The sequence below is a fragment of the Schistocerca cancellata genome, chromosome 8 (assembly GCF_023864275.1).
Source record: "Schistocerca cancellata isolate TAMUIC-IGC-003103 chromosome 8, iqSchCanc2.1, whole genome shotgun sequence".
NCBI lineage: Eukaryota > Metazoa > Arthropoda > Insecta > Orthoptera > Acrididae > Schistocerca > Schistocerca cancellata.
The window spans coordinates 512,897,794-512,915,298 of NC_064633.1; positions in this window are offsets into that span (position 1 = coordinate 512,897,794).

The following is a 17,505-nucleotide window of genomic DNA, read 5'->3' on the forward strand; positions in this document are numbered from 1 at the left end:
TGAATTTCAAATTGTGCACTTGTATTAAATTGCAAAAAAAGGTGACAAAAGGGATGTTAACAACTATCGTGGAATATCGCTTCTCCCAGTCCCATACAAAATTCTATCAAAAGCCCTGCTCAGTCGTGTATCACCAATTATAGAGGGAAAACTTGGAGAATATCAAGCTGGCTTCAGACCAGGAAGATCCTGCGCCGAACAAATTTTTAACCTCAAAACAACAATGAACTATTTATCTACAAGGAGCAAGAAATATTTCATAACATTCATTGATTTCAAAAAAGCTTATGACTCAATCGATAGGGACACACTCATCAAAACACTTCGAGAATATGAAATAGATGAAACAACAATCACCATAATCAAAGAAACATTAACAAATATAACATCAAAAGTAAAATTCCAAAGAGAAATTTCACGGCATTTCGAGGTCATACCGGCGTCAGACAAGGAGATGCGCTGTCCCCGGTACTCTTCAACTGTGTTCTGGATAAAGTCATAGCAGAATGGAGAAAACTCACGCAAAAACATGGAGTTGAGAAAGTCCAAATTGGAGGGAAGTGCTACAAAGCCATTGAAACCAACTGTTTTGCCTTCGCTGACGATCTCGCCTGTTTAGCTTACACACAAAAAGACACAATAAAACAAATAGAATTACTTAAAGAAACTGCTGAAAAAGCATGCTTGCAAATTTCATTTGAAAAGACAGAAATCATTACAAATATCAAAAATCCACCAAAGAAAATAACTACGATATACGGGAAAATACAGGTATCTAAACATTTTAAATATCTTGGTGAACTAATTCAGCCTGCGCAAAAGGTCATCCAGCCTGCAGGGCTAGAATACAAAAACTAGACACAGCAACTAACTACTGCAGACAAATGTATTCAAAAAAATGTATATCCAAAAACATTAAACTCAGACACTACCAGACTGTCATTAGACCGCAGATACTATATGCATCAGAAACACTGGCAAATTTTACATACGCAGAACAGATAGAAAATCGTGAAAGAACAATTGTGAGGACAATTCTTGGACACAGGAAAATAACAGATGATCAAGGCAAGCCTGTATACAGACTAAAAAGCAGCAAAGAAGTGTATACGAAGTGCAGCAAAATTACAGACGAAATTAGAAAAAGTAGATGCTCCTTTTATGCTCACATCATGAGGATGAACCCGAATAGGCTTACAAAACAAATATTTTCGTACATCGCAAATCTAAAAAATAAAAATTTATGGTTTATCAACACAGAAAGAGATCTAAAAGAAATGGATATAAATCAGGAAACAATATTTAACAGAAACCTTTTTAGAAAAAAACTGAATTCATTCACGGGTTTCGGTGTGAAATTTAAGAAGACTTGTGGAACTAAATGGTCTGAAGAGAGAAAAGCCGCCTTCAGCGCAAGAATGAAAGAAGTGTGGACTGAGAGAAAGAAGACTTCCCAAAAGCGCAAGAAATAACTGTTTTCACGGTCTTTAACGACCAAATTTGTATAATAATAATAATAATAATAATAATAATTGCAACGTAAAGTGTGCAGCTGCGTCGATATCAGTAAACGTGGCAATGGGTGACCAACGTCATCGCAACCGCGGCGTGAGGAAGGGAAAGGGGGAAAACTTTTCCTCTTTATGTTGCACATTGCTACCTATTCAGGGATCACGTACCGATCGGCTGCTGTGGTCAGAATGGCTCAATGAATTTACATTTCGGAAAGACGTACTATGGGGAATTTTATGTTCAAAAATGGCTCTGAGCGCTATGGGACTTAACATCTGAGGTCACCAGTCCCCTAGAACTTAGAACTACTTAAACCTAACTAACCTAAGGACATCATACACATCCATGCCCGAGGCAGGATTCGAACCTGCGTCTGTAGCGGTCGCGCGGTTCCGGACTGTAGCGCCTAGAACCGCAGGGCCACCCCGGTCGGCTTTTATGTTCAAATGCGTTGCTTAATTGCAGTAATGAATATGAACTTACATCAATCTTGTTGTAATACAAGTCAATGAGAAGAAGACAAATTGCATTTAAAGGCGTTACTAAACATTTTCCCCTGTGTCTCATGTCACATTGTGTTTTGTTTTTCCTAACTCTTTGGGACGTCGGAAGTGAATGTGACCCCGATTGGTCTGGAATATTTTCATCGTCATTCATCGCTAAATACTTCATTAAGTAATACTGGACACGCGTATACCTAGCAGCTAAAATGTAGCTGTTTGAGCGTTGCGGCTGGCAGCAGTTAAAAATATGAAGTTACAATCACGATGACTACCGACTTGTGCCGACATGCATCGAGCATAACTAGGGAGAAAACTGACACCGCTATGGGAAAGGACGGTGGATCCGTTGTTTGTATTAGGTCTTGTGGTTTTATTGTTTTGATCATAAGAAATTACGGCTGGCGAGGAGGGGGGGGGGGGGGAGGGTGTAACGTTGAAGAGTTGCGTTCTGGCACATCAGTTTTAGAAGTTAGGCAATGTCACCAGGCACTGTTGAAGGTTTTGTGTTCGCAACATTTCATGGTCTCCCACTGCGCCAAAACCTATCTACATTACGGTCATTTCACGCAACAGGTTGGAGGCATTGGATCTATTGGACAGACTTTGGCATCTATGAACGTTTATTTCATCTGGTTTTTAATAACTTTATCTACGTCTACAAATGCTATAACCGTAGATATCCTTTTTTTCGTCCCATTTTCTACCACATCTCTAAGTTTTATGCTCTTGTTGTCTTTCCTCCAGGTCGGCTTCTACCAGTTGTTCCATGTGGATAACGCGTAATAGTAGGCAGAAACACTGTCTTATTAAACAGAAAATTCGGTAATATTCGCCTTTGATAGCACTTGCCTTGTTTGGGAATTGTGATCATTGCATTCTTATAAAACGCCAGACGGTATTCTCCCTCTCTCATATTTCATAACAGGTGGAATAGATTTGGAATTATATTCACCCAAGGAGCTTAATAATCCCGAGGGAATATCGTCTGCTCCAAGAGCCTTGTCTCGACTTCAGTGTTTGTTCACTGTAAAATTCTTCTCAGAGTATCATATTTCTGGATCTCCATTTACTTCGTCTTCCCTTTCATTAATATTGTCTTCATTCCCTCTTTATGAGGCTTTTACAAAGGGTATAACATGTTCCGTGGTGGAAACTGGCACGTTTATAAGTATTCAAATAAAAATATTTTTAACATACACCGTTTTGACAATGGACTAAAATGCATAAAATAATTTATCCTTGCTTCATACTGATTCCCAGTCCCATACAGATACTCCTGAAAATTTTCTGCCAATGAATTTTTTTTAAGAGCTATGACAATACTCGTAAAATTTAAAACAGAAAACGTGTGGCGCAATAGTATCATATTAGAGCATGAACTGTTCACCTAAGTCACTGTAAATGACTTGAACTGCTGTGTCATTTTTCTCAACGATAGCTGCTGGCTACGCCCGTTACTACTAGGTTATCTCGGGCGCTAATGACCATAGCAGTTTTGCGCCCTAAAACCAAAAAAAAAAAAAAACTACTAGGTTATCTAATTCAAGTGCCCCATGTTTTTCGTTTTGAATTACATAAACACAGCCAGAGTAATTAAAAAATCACAAGCTTAGTTTTTAGATTAATTTGTATGAGTTTAGGAATCTATGCGGCTAGGAGAAATTATTATGTTTTTACTTTGTTGTTCATTTTAAAAACGTGTTATTTTAAAAAGTTTTCTAGTGAAATAATTATTTTCTGTTTTTTAGTCTTGTCTGTGTGAAATTTTCCAGTCGATTTGAAATATTTTGTAGAGATTACGATAGAGACATCTGGTAAATTTCAGATTTATTTAATTTCCTCTTCACCAGTGTATTACTTTCTCCTATGTATATCTCGCAAAACGATGGAGAAGGTACAAATTATAGAGGTTCGAGATAATCTAATCAATACACCTACTATTAATTGAAAAAATAAAATCCCCAAATTTCCTCATTACTGTGGCATTTGCAGACCAGACCACATCAGATAAACACCAGACAAAACCAGTCTTCCTCCCAGAACAGAAAACCTTCCACTCAGCACATAACGTTGAACAGTACAAGAAACACTTCCAGAATGGCTAAAGCACGTCCAAGCAAGGAAGACCTCGTGGCTTGCAAACCTCGAAAGCCTCCCATTTGCTAATGGATAAATCGACCTACTAAAAGATGCTTATTGCGATAAATAGGAGCTAAGTATAGTAGAGTGATACAAGGTATTTCAAAGATAACTGTTGCGATCTACTAAAAGCAAACTCTAGCGGGTAAAAGTTAATTTGCTTAGTAATCAGTCAACATTAGCTTGGAAAGGAAGAAAAAAGAAAATTTCAACGCGTATATGTGTCGAAATTTATAAATGAAGTGAAAGTACATCTTTCAGTCTGTGACTATAAAAGAGCAACCACAGAGTTCATTAGGACAATGAACAAGTAAATATAAGAACAATTTTATTTATATAAAAGAATTAGGACATGATTTTAAAATATCTATCAATGGTATAGGCTGTTACTCTAGAGCAAAATAAGTTGTTTTTTAGATAAAACGCGACGTGAATCAAGATAATGAACATCGATTTCGTAGCGAGGAAAAGCGTTTTATTCAACAAAAATATTTGAAGAGGGTGCACAGAAATGTGAAAGCACCAAAACCACGACACATTAAGATACCTAATGCGTTGTCGTTCAAAACAGTTTCCAGTGATCTCAGAATGGATAAATACAGGTCCAGATTCGCAATTCAAGGGAATCTTGTACAGTGACGTAACAGATGTCGTGGATAGTAATGTATACATATATACATGGCGGTAATATCGCGTGTATTGGAGGAACTTTCATTTGTACTCAGGTGATTCAAGTGAAAAGCTTTTCCAAGTGATTACGGCCGTAAGACGGGAATTAACAGAGTTTGAAAGCGGAATGGTAGTTGGACCTAAAGACATGGGACATTCCATTTCGGAAATCGTTAGAGAATCCAACATTCCCAGATCGACAGTGTCAAGAGTGTGCCGAGAATTTGAAATTTCGTGCATTACCTGTTACCACGGACAACGCAGTGGCCGACGGTGTCCACTTAGCGATCGAGAGCAGCGGCGTTTGCGTAGAGTTGTCAGTGCTAGCAGACAAGCAACAGTAGGTGAAATAACCGCAGAAATCAATGTGGGACAATGAGGGACATATTACGAACGTATCCGTTAGGCGAGTGCAGCGAAATTTAGCGTTAATGAGGCATGGCAGCAGACCACCGTCGCGAATGGCATTGCCAACAGCAGGATAACGCCTGCAGCGCCTCTCCTGGGCTCGTGACGTTAGTTGGACCCTAGACGGCAGGAGAACTATGACTTGATCAGATGAGTCCCGATTTCAGTCGATAAGCACTGATGGTAGTATTCCAGTGTGGCGCAGACACCACGATGTCATGGGTCCAATTTGTCAACAAGACAACGTGCAAGATGATGGTGGCTCCATAAAGGTTGTGGGCTGTGTTTACATGGAACAGACTGGTTCCTCTGGTCAAACTAAACCGATCATTGACTGGAAATGGTAATGTTCTTCTACTTGGAGACCGTCTGAAGCCAATAATGGACTTTATGTTCACGAAAAATCACGGAATTTTTATGGATGGCAATGCGCAATGTTACTCCCCATTTGTTTGAAGAAAATTGTCGACAATTTGAATGAATCATCTGGTCGCCCAGATCGCCCTTCATAAATATTCTCGAACATTTTATCGGACTTAATCGAGAGGTCAATTCGTGCAGAAACTGCTGCACTGGCACCACTTTCGCACTTATGGATGGCTGTAGAGGCAGCATGGCTCAATATTTCGGCGAGGGACTTCCAACGGCTTGTTGAGTCCATGTAATGTCGAGTTGCTGCACTACGCAGGGCAGAAGTACACTCCTGGAAATGGAAAAAAGAACGCATTGACACCGGTGTGTCAGACCCACCATACTTGCTCCGGACACTGCGAGAGGGCTGTACAAGCAATGACCACACGCACGGCACAGCGGACACACCAGGAACCGCGGTGTTGGCCGTCGAATGGCGCTAGCTGCGCAGCATTTGTGCACCGCCGCCGTCAGTGTCAGCCAGTTTGCCGTGGCATACGGAGCTCCATCGCAGTCTTTAACACTCGTAGCATGCCGCGACAGCGTGGACGTGAACCGTATGTGCAGTTGACGGACTTTGAGCGAGGGCGTATAGTGGGCATGCGGGAGGCCGGGTGGACGTACCGCCGAATTGCTCAACACGTGGGGCGTGAGGTCTCCACAGTACATCGATGTTGTCGCCAGTGGTCGGCGGAAGGTGCACGTGCCCGTCGACCTGGGACCGGACCGCAGCGACGCACGGATGCACGCCAAGACCGTAGGATCCTACGCAGTGCCGTAGGGGACCGCACCGCCACTTCCCAGCAAATTAGAGACACTGTTGCTCCTGGGGTATCGGCGAGGACCATTCGCAACCGTCTCCATGAAGCTGGGCTACGGTCCCGCACACCGTTAGGCCGTCTTCCGCTCACGCCCCAACATCGTGCAGCCCGCCTCCAGTGGTGTCGCGACAGGCGTGAATGGAGGGACGAATGGAGACGTGTCGTCTTCAGCGATGAGAGTCGCTTCTGCCTTGGTGCCAATGATAGTCGTATGCGTGTTTGGCACCGTGCAGGTGAGCGCCACAATCAGGACTGCATACGACCGAGGCACACAGGGCCAACACCCGGCATCATGGTGTGGGGAGCGATCTCCTACACTGGCCGTACACCACTGGTGATCGTCGAGGGGACACTGAATAGTGCACGGTACATCCAAACCGTCATCGAACCCATCGTTCTACCATTCCTAGACCGGCAAGGGAACTTGCTGTTCCAACAGGACAATGCACGTCCGCATGTATCCCGTGCCACCCAACGTGCTCTAGAAGGTGTAAGTCAACTACCCTGGCCAGCAAGATCTCCGGATCTGTCCCCCATTGAGCATGTTTGGGACTGGATGAAGCGTCGTCTCACGCGGTCTGCACGTCCAGCACGAACCCTGGTCCAACTGAGGCGCCAGGTGGAAATGGCATGGCAAGCCGTTCCACAGGACTACATCCAGCATCTCTACGATCGTCTCCATGGGAGAACAGCAGCCTGCATTCCTGCGAAAGGTGGATATACACTGTACTAGTGCCGACATTGTGCATGCTCTGTTGCCTGTGTCTATGTGCCTGTGGTTCTGTCAGTGTGATCATGTGATGTATCTGACCCCAGGAATGTGTCAATAGAGTTTCCCCTTCCTGGAACAATGAATTCACGGTGTTCTTATTTCAATTTCCAGGAGTGTATATCCGACACGCTATAGGAGTTTCTCATGCCTTTCGTAACCTCTGTATAGTATTCTTCATGTAACATAGTGACACGTTCAGATAAAGATAACGAAGGAACGTAACGACCACGCACCCTCCTTTCCAAAGCGGACCACAAACGTTCGATCATACTGATATCAAGGTGACTGGTAGCCAGGGGAGCTGCGAAATCTATCGTCGTACTCTCAAAACCAGTCCTGGACAATGGGAGCTGCGCGAACAATGGGGCCTGTCGTCTTGTAACCCAGAACTGCCACTGGTGATCAGACATTGCACATGGGGAGGATCTGATCAGCCACTTTGGTCACATAGTCCTTGGCAGTAATGCGACATTGGAGAGTGACGATGGGGCCCATGGAATACAGCGGTATGGCTGCCGAAATCGTTTCAACCACCGTCGTTTTCACTGTCGGGACGTAGACTCGTCCATGCCTATAGTCCAGCTATTATGGCTTCGCCACCACGTTTTCATGGTACAGGCACTTGCATCACTGATGAGTGGTTTTGGAATTGCAGTCCGCCCTGCAGTTCCCTGATTGTGCAGCTCCCTTCGTATCGTTTTGGTGCTGACACGGTTCGCGAACGCGACATTCAGTTCCGCAGGGACTTTTGCAGCTGTCGTCCTCTTATTTTTCGTCACAATCTTCTACAATGACAGTCTGTCATGATCACTCAATACACTCTTTCGTCCGCGTTGCGATTAGTGTGTAGTACAAATCTTCGATACGAGCAACAAACACTTCGGCTCCCTTGGCTACAAAAGCATCCACCATACGAGCACCAATAGTTTACACACGTTCGAATTTGCTTAGCTGTGATATAAGGTTCTCACAGTTACATAGAACACCGCTCTGATGGCGACTGGCACTTGCAACGTTTTGAGTGTAGTATCATTTCCACAGGTACTACTGCAACGCCGCGCCAACACAAGGTTGGCAGCCCGTCGTCTGCCGAGCACAGCGCACTCTACGAGTAGCGGGCTGTGCAGTTCGACGGAACTGGAGTGTGCCTCGTTCACTTCTTACAAGGGAAAGGCCTCAGACACGGCCAACCGATTCGGCTCAGATTTGGCAGGTCGCTTGTGTACAACCTAAAACGAAGGAATCTAAGATATTTTTGGTCAACACCACCGCGTTTTTGAGAAAATCACCCGTAAAGACGATGACGAGCAACCGACTCAAATATGGCGGGATCGATAGATAATTATAAATAGAACATGTTTAATCATTAGGTATGGGGTCCGAAAACTTTCCCACAATTTCTTCTCCCTTTTCAGGGCTGTTGTTGCTCCATTCTTTTGCAGTATTTGTAAGTTGCAATTTGGATGATTCCTGGCTAGCGCTACCGCCTTTACTTTTACTTCAAGGGGTATAGCGCCGTAGTTCAATCGTTTAGAAACCGGTTCAAATGGTACAGATGGCTCTGAGCACAACGGGACTTAGCATCTGCGGTCGTCAGTCCCCTAGAACTTAGAACTACTTAAACCTAACTAACCTAAGGACATCACACACATCCATGCTCGAGGCAGGATTCGAACCTGTGACCGAAGCAGTCACGCGGTTCATGACTTAAGCGTCTAGAACCGCTCGGACACCGCGGCCGGTAGTAACCGGTTCGTAATACTCATCGGGAACAGATGAAGCACATATTTCCAGTGACGTAGATATTTCCTAAGTGTTATGACCATTTTGCGATTCACTAGTTGGGATATCTTCCACTGAATCACTTTCTGCTTCGTCTTCATGGTACAGCACTTAAGTATCAACGAAGGTCATTTCGTTCGTCAGCTCCAAAAATCGCTCGACGATAGCCGCTCCTATCAATATGCCTGCTTCCGGTAGTGCATTCATAATGCATCTGTCATGCAACACTTTTACAAACCAAAACACAGCGTCGGTAACTTCCCGCTTGCTATCGTCTGTGACAGGCTCCCAAATAGTCGAAGTGTGTACATCCTCTATTATTCAGATTATGCACCTGAAAGATATGACACAACAAACAATAACTAGTTACTTCGGCATAAACAGACGAACTAATTACTACAAACTACTACATACTACTCGTCATACGTTACTTACGGAAGAACACTGTATTCATTCACAAAACGTATTTCATTCGGCGCATTATCGATGGAAAAATCACTGTATGTATCTACGAGATTCGCGGCAGCCTAATGAAGGAAAACAACTCTCTCCGACTGACTTCTGTAAGGCTCGTGCTGGACACCTTCACTCTTCCAGCTTCACAATTATGATAAGACGAAGAGGTAACTTGCCCCCATTCTTGCAGCGGTGTATCGCAGATCTCTAGAAGAGCGTAGCGCTCCAAAGGATTGAAAAAGGGCACAGGTCGTCCCCGTTTTCAAGAAGGGACGTCGAACAGATGTGCAGAACTATAAACCTATATCTCTGACGTCGATCAGTTGTAGAATTTTGGAACATGTATTATGTTCGAGTATAATGACTTTTCTGGAGACTAGGAATCTACACTTTAGGAATCAGCATGGTTTTCGAAAAAGACGATCGTGTGAAACCCAGCTCGCACTATTCGTCCACGAGATTCAGAGGGCCATAGACACGGGTTCCCAGGTAGATGCCGTGTTTCTTGACTTCCGCAAGGCGTGTGATACAGTTCCCCACAGTCGTTTAATGAACAAAGTAAGAGCATATTGACTATCAGATCTATTGTGTGATTGGATTGAAGAGTTCCTAGACAACAGAACGCAGCGTGTCATTCTCAATGGAGAGAAGTTTTCAGAAGTAAGAGTGATTTCAGGTGTAAAGCAGGGGACTGTCGTAGGACCGTTGCTGTTCACAATATACATAAATGACCGTGTGGATAACATCGGAAGTTCACTGAGGCTTTTTGCGGACGATGCTGCAGAATATCAAGAGATTGTAACAATGGAAAATTGTACTGAGATGCAGGAGGATTTGCGACGAATTGACGCATGGTGCAGGGAATGGCAATTGAATCTCAATGTAGACAAGTCTAATGTGCGGTGAATACATAGAAAGAGAGATCCTTTATCATTTAGCTACAATATAGCAGGTCAGTAATTGGAAGAAGTTAATTCCATAAATTATCTGGGAGTAGGCATAAGGAGTGATTTAAAGTGGAATGACCATACAAAATTAATCGTCGGTAAAACAGATGTCAGACTGAGATTCATTAGAAGAATCCTAAGGAAATGCAATCCGAAAACAAAGGAAGTAGGTTACAGTACACTTGTTCGCCCACTGCTTGAATACTGCTCACCGGTGTGGGATCCGTACCACATAGGGTTGACAGAAGAGATAGAGAAGATCCAACGGAGAGCAGCACGCTTTGTTACAGGATCATTTAGTAATCGCGAAAGCGTTACGGAGGTGATAGATAAACTCCAGTGGAAGACTCTGCAAGAGAGACGCTCAGTAGCTGGTACGGGCTTTTCTTGAAATTTCGAGAACATATCTACACCGAGGAGTCAAGCAGTATACTGCTCCGTCCTACGTATATCTCGCGAAGAGACCATGAGGATAAAATCAGAGAGATTAGAGCCCACACAGAGGCATACCGACAAACTTTCTTTCCACGAACAATACGAGACTGGAATAGAATAGAGAACCGATAGAGGTACACAAAGTACCCTTCGCCACACACTACCAGGTGGCTTGCGGGTATGGATGTAGATGTAGATGTCGGCATGGCGAAATCAGCATTTGTTTAGTCGTAAGCATTCCATTTTGGAGTGCACTAAGGCGTACCCTTCAGCGCTATTCGTAGAAAATACACCGTCGTCATTAAGTGGTAACCACTGATTCTGTGACGCAGAGAGTATTTGCTGTGTAAGCACTAAAAAAAAAGGGGAGAAGACGATTGTTTGCCAACCGTGTTGTGGAACAACGAAGCCCATGTCACATTCAGAGCGTCTGTTAGCAACCACAACTGCAGAATTTGGACAATCAGAAATCTTAGGGCTCTCGTGGAAACCCTACTGCATGACGACAAAGTCACAGAGAGGTGTGCAGGAACCACATCAGTCATGTTCGGACCGCTTTTCTTCGAGGAGATGCTGTGTGCTGCTTTCCAAACTCTCAGCGTGACGCATGCGTGGTACACCTACGTGTTACAGAATAGCATTATGCACAGCCTTGCTGATGAGCACCTGCTGGAAGGTACGATTTGTGCAGGATGCGGCTCCACTCTAGTTGCTTCACGTGTCAATGATCTCCTGAGCACATCGTTTAAAGAGGTCACATACAAAGCCGCCACTTCCGTCATGCTTGTCCTCCAAAGTCCCCACCTCCCAGAATGTGTGGAAGTAACATTGTGAGGCGTACACTTGTACGTGGAGACCGATGTTGTAAGATAATTCATGAAAAATGACCTGAAACGATTATCATATGTAGAAGGATAGTATTTTTGACACCAATGAATCAAAGATGTTGCCTGAGTGTCAGAATCGATTGTAAGCAGGGGCGCCCAGAGCGCAGTACCTGTTGCTGTTGCACTCTGATATAGGTACGATGTAAGGCTTAAAGCTAGTGACTAGCTCTGAGACTTTAGTTGTTGGGCTATGGACGCAGCGTAATACAGATCTTATAAAATGAAGCGATGAATGATACTGTAACTCAAATGTAAAGCAACTCCATAGTGCTCAGAGCCATTTTTGTAAAGCAACTGATACAAATTTCGAAGGTAATGAAATTTTGTTTGTTTAGTTTTAAGTATGCACCAACGCAATTAGAGTAATGACCCCTGAATGTAGGAACCAAATGTTTTCCATCAGATTTAATGTATAAGTTGATAAGGTATACCCATTTGGTAATATTTTGTGTGTTTTGTAATCCATACACAGAGAAGTTAAACTTTTTAATCTATTTTGCCGAACGATGTCAGACTTTTGTCATGTAGGGGCCCAAGTGATTTTTAATTACGATAGTAAGTGAGAATTGTAGAACAGTTGAGATGTTCACTGGTTCTGAAGTTAATGTAAAATGTTCCATATCAGATTTTGTGAAGGAAAAACTTTATATTTAATACAATTTTCAAACTGAAGCATTTGGCCTTAGGATATCCCATTATTAGTACCTCATCCTCTTCCATGTCGTGTTTATTGGAACCCAGTGAATACTTTTTTAAAGAAATCATTTTTCAATCAGATTGAGAAAAATATTAAGTGCTAGAATCAGAAAATTATTAAGGTTTGTTACAGCGTCAATGCGGGCAGCACTGTACAGCGCTGAGCCAATATCCAGTATTTTCATTGAACATTTGCAAGGTTATTCTTTTATGAACCAATCTACTGGTATTATTTGTATGAAGCTATTTTACGGAAGGCGTAGGACTTCGATAGAGTACTGCTTACTGTGGAGAGAACAGAATACCAAGGTTACATCCGATACGACTCCAGAGATAAGGAAAATTTACTTGATTGTTTATTTGCATAGGTAATTTTGTCAGTTCTTTGTACAGGGCCATATAACTCGGTGCTGACGAGACTGGGTAAATTTCAGAGGGATTGATTTCATTATTGGCACTGCATACTCGTTTTCCAGATTAAGCTGTTTAATTATTTTGGATTACAGTAAAACTGGTAAAACACACCATCTGCTTAACAACACATCACACAGTAAATTTGAATAACACAAACATTACGCACTGCATATTCACTAATAAACAAACACATACCAAATGTTTTAAAGAACGTTACAATATTTGTTTTAAAAATTGCTAAAAATAAAATGTTATTTCAATTATTCCTATTGTATCATATGAAGCGCCATCTGTTGGTCATTTTGTGCACCTTTATTTGGTTTCAACAAGACTTATAACACCCCCCTGCTGCCCGGGATTTGCGAAATTACAAGTTGACAATGACCGTGAATTATGAATTTTGACTCGCGTCGGTATCAGGCATCCGAATCCGAAGTAAATAATGATAATTCCGCGGGAAACAAGAGACGTTATAACTTGATCGTTATTGAATGAGTAATTTCATTCCATAAAGATCGGTAAATAGAAATAATGGAAAAAATTAGGAAATAAATTTTGCCAGTGGAAATTTTACCGAAAGAAATAGAAATGTCCTTGAACTAACTTCAGCTGACTACGCATTGAAATAAATCTTAATAATCAAATTTATTACTTCAGTCTATTTTTAAGTTACTACTGTTGGCGTAAGCTTATTAAGTGCAACAATTAACTACGATAACCAGTCTGAAATTTGCTCTTCACCGTCTATGCAAATAATTTGGTAATTAACATATTTTCTCTTGACAATGGCGTGACACACTTGGTTCAATAAGGTAAGGATCGGAAGGAACCTACTTGGTGTTATTGTCGGGTGGAATGTAACACTTCAATTATAAAGTTCTTGTTATTAATTATTCAACTTCAGAGAAAAGCACAGTCACTGCCAAGAATTCTACAATTTTATCCTACGAAAATTACGTGGATCTTACTTGCCTCTTTGTCGGTGGATCGGCGGAAGTCCACGGCAGCGACACAATGTGGCAACGGGCTTTTACTGTTGCGACTTGCGCCCACAGTGCGCTTCACATTTAAGTCCTCGTTTCTTCAGCGCCATGCCCATTAATCCATAATAACTTGCCCGGCCATGCTTCCAGATATGCCGACCATTACTTTCCCGTCGTACTTAGATCCACACACTAGCCGTTAGATGTAACACAGCTAGGACTAGCAGCACTCGACTGTACGCCTTACTCCGAGCACGGCGTCACTGCTACTACTACCCGCTGGCGCGCTCCCGCGCCCAGAGGCGCGACAAAACTTCAACGTTAACTAAATATGCCCTGACTTGCCAGTGTTAAATATTACATTATTTAAACATAGTATTTACAATACATATTTACACTAGACAATACATCGTATACAAACAGTTTCATGCGTTAAGTAAGCGAAAAAATTCATAGCAAGGACTGCGTTGTAGCGTCACAGACTCCTTGTCATTTCAAGCATTTTTACCTCTCTACCTACATTGTACCGTGAAGTACTGAAATTTCAAATGTTAACGGATCCTTTGTGTACTGGTTGTTTTTGCGCAAATGGTCATTCCAACAAACTTGATAATCCCAAGGAATAATGAGTCCTGGGCAGGTCGAGGGTCCGCGACTAGCATGCAGAACTGCTTGCCGGGCATGGTCCCAGGGGAGTGTTGCGGCTCTCCAGCGCCCTCGGGTCATCGGCCGCTGCCCGCCCCCACCGCGCCACAAAGGCCGCTGGCGGGATTAAGGCGGTGCAGAATTTCTGTCCGGCGACCGCCGCCGTTGTTTGCGCCTTTCGCAGGGCGGGGGACGGGTAGAGGGATGGGAATAACGCAGTGTCATAACTCGTGGAAGCAGAATCAATATAGGAAGGAGGCGGCGCAGCTGCTCGCCTATCAGCGGGCCATTGTCCGCGCCTCCCGCCGTAATGAACACGGCCGGGGGCGGCGCCTGCGGCGGTGCCTTCCGTAAGGTGCGCGCCGGTCGGCGGAGCGGCTTCCGGCGTCTGGGGGCGATCCAGGCGCAAGGTCAAACTGGAACCCTCTTCCTCTATGCTAAGGTTCGGAACCGTTTTACTACTCCCGGTGTCTTTTTTGCATGCTACGATTAGCGCCGTTCGGCGAATTGCTGTATAAAAAATACCAATATAGACAGTTTGTGCATCCCGCGAGTCGAGAATCTCGACGATTTTTGTCTGCTATCGATATTGATGCTAGCAAGTGTAATTTTTCCTCCTATCTACGTAATTCTGTAGCTCTCAATTCGTTCGAGCAATCAATCATTCATGATAGGAAACACAGTCATAGCTCAGTCACCAAAATGATTCTGAAATTTTACTTGTTAGAATGAAATCAGGCGATGATTCTTCTTCTCTGCAGGCTCGTGCTTTGCGGCAGTCTGCTAATCTGTACTAATAAAATACCTCGTAATTTTGGGAGCGTTGTATAATCAGTTGGGAAACCTCATATCAAGCGGATATTTGGCTTTGATGAAGTTTAACCTTCCGAAGAAGTAATGGAGCTCTTGGATTATTAAATGCAGGTTCGTATCCAGTCTTTCGGAAGTCCCTTCTGATTAACAACTACGCAATATATCGATAAATATCATTAATTCTCAAATTTCAAATACACACCTTTTATTTGAAGGAGCCATCTATATATCTTTTAATCGTACAGTTCGTATCAGTTATCTTCTGTGGTAAATCTCAATAATCTGATTACAGTTCTTCCAAACCAAGCTCAGGCTAATCGGCACGAAGACAATCTCGGAAACTCCCTTTCTTTTTTTTCTAACAACCACCAGAGAGAGTACTACAAAGAATACTTATGCGCTCATGGCATAGCTATTGTATGAAACTATTTTGCGCATGGATTCTGCGAGTATGAAGATAGAAAATTTGTAAACGTCATTCAAGGGTAGAATTGTATCAGAATAATTCATCGAATATAAAGAGATATTGCACAAGATATCGGTACGGAGAATGTTTTAAGTTTAAAGTCGGATAGCAAATGAAAAAAGAAAAATTTCCTCGTGTGATATAATAAAAAATTAACAATATTGTACTTTTTTTCCTTTACTTGTTCTGCGAAACTTCGTTTCTTGCCAAATTTCATGAGTCTAGGTCAACTGTATGTATCCTACAGATTTTAATGAGTGACTTTTCGAGTGTCAAAATATGTGACATAAACGGCCGTATCTTTTGATTACTGTCACTTAGCAGCTTCAATCTTTTACACCACCAAGGGGCCGTAGGCTTCATTATGTGACATAAATTTCTACTGGCTGCGTCTATTCGTTCCTGTGAAACAGAGACCTTAACGGACGGACAGATATACATTCGGACAACAAATTACAAAAAAAGAAAATATTTTTTCGTATCGTATAATTACAAATATAATATTTGTGATTTTTTTATTTACTCTTGCTGTTAAATCTTGCTGCTTACTGAATTTCATGACTATAGGCCAAGGGAAAGTACCAAACAGGTTTTGAGGAGTGAGTTTGTGAGTGTCAAGATGCACTGAAGAGCCTGCCTAATATAGTATGGGGACCCCGCGAGGACTCAGAAGTGCTGCAACACGACGTAGCATGGACTCGACTAATGTCTCAAGTAGAGCTGGCGGGAACTGGCACCATGAATTCTGCAGGGTTGTCCATAAATCCGTAAGAGTACGAGGGAGTGGAGATTTCTTCTGAACAACATGGTTCAAATGGCTCTGAGCACTATGGCACTTAACTTCTGAGGTCCGCAGTCTCCTAGAACTTAGAACTACTTAAACCTAACTAACCTAAGGACATCACACACAGCCATGCCCGAGACAGGATTCGAACCTGCGACCGTAGCGGTCGCGCGGGTCCAGCCTGTACCGCCTAGAACCACTCGGCCACACCGGCCGGCTGAACAGCATGTTGGAAGGCATCAAAGGTATGCTCAATAATGTTTCTGTCTGGGGTTTGGTGGCCGGCGGAAGTGTTTAAACTCAGAAGTGTGTTCCTGGAGCAATTCTGGACGTGTGGGGTGTCGCATTAATACCAAACTGTTAGAAGTAGTCACAATCAAGCTACAGTATCCCATTACAAACAATATTGTAACGTGCTTAAAAATGTTACTAGGAAGGCAAAGAGTATGTGATATGCAAATAGAATAGCTAATTCACAGGATAAAATTTAAACTATATGGTCAGTTGTGAAGGAAGTGTCTGGTCAGCAGCACAAGGTCGACGATATAAAGTCAGTTCGCAGTAAAAATATTTCTGTTACTGATAAATCAGATATATGTACAATAATTAACAATCATTTTCTGAGCATTGCTGGTGAATTAAATAAAAATTTAGTTTCAGGGAATTGTATAACTTTCATGACAAATGCCTTTCCGAGATTGATTTCAGAAATACTCCTCTGCGATACAGACAAGAAGGAGATTGAGTCAATAACTGATTCGCTGAAGACTAAGGACTCTCATGGCTATGATGGAGTGCCTAGCAGATATTAAAGTACTATGCTGAACATATTATCCCTGTATTTAGCCACATTTGTAATTTTTCCTTTAACAATGGTCAGTTTCCTGAGCGATTTAAGTACTCAGTAATAAAGCCGCTTTATAAAAAGGGAGAAATGGATAATGTAGATAATTTAGACCTAT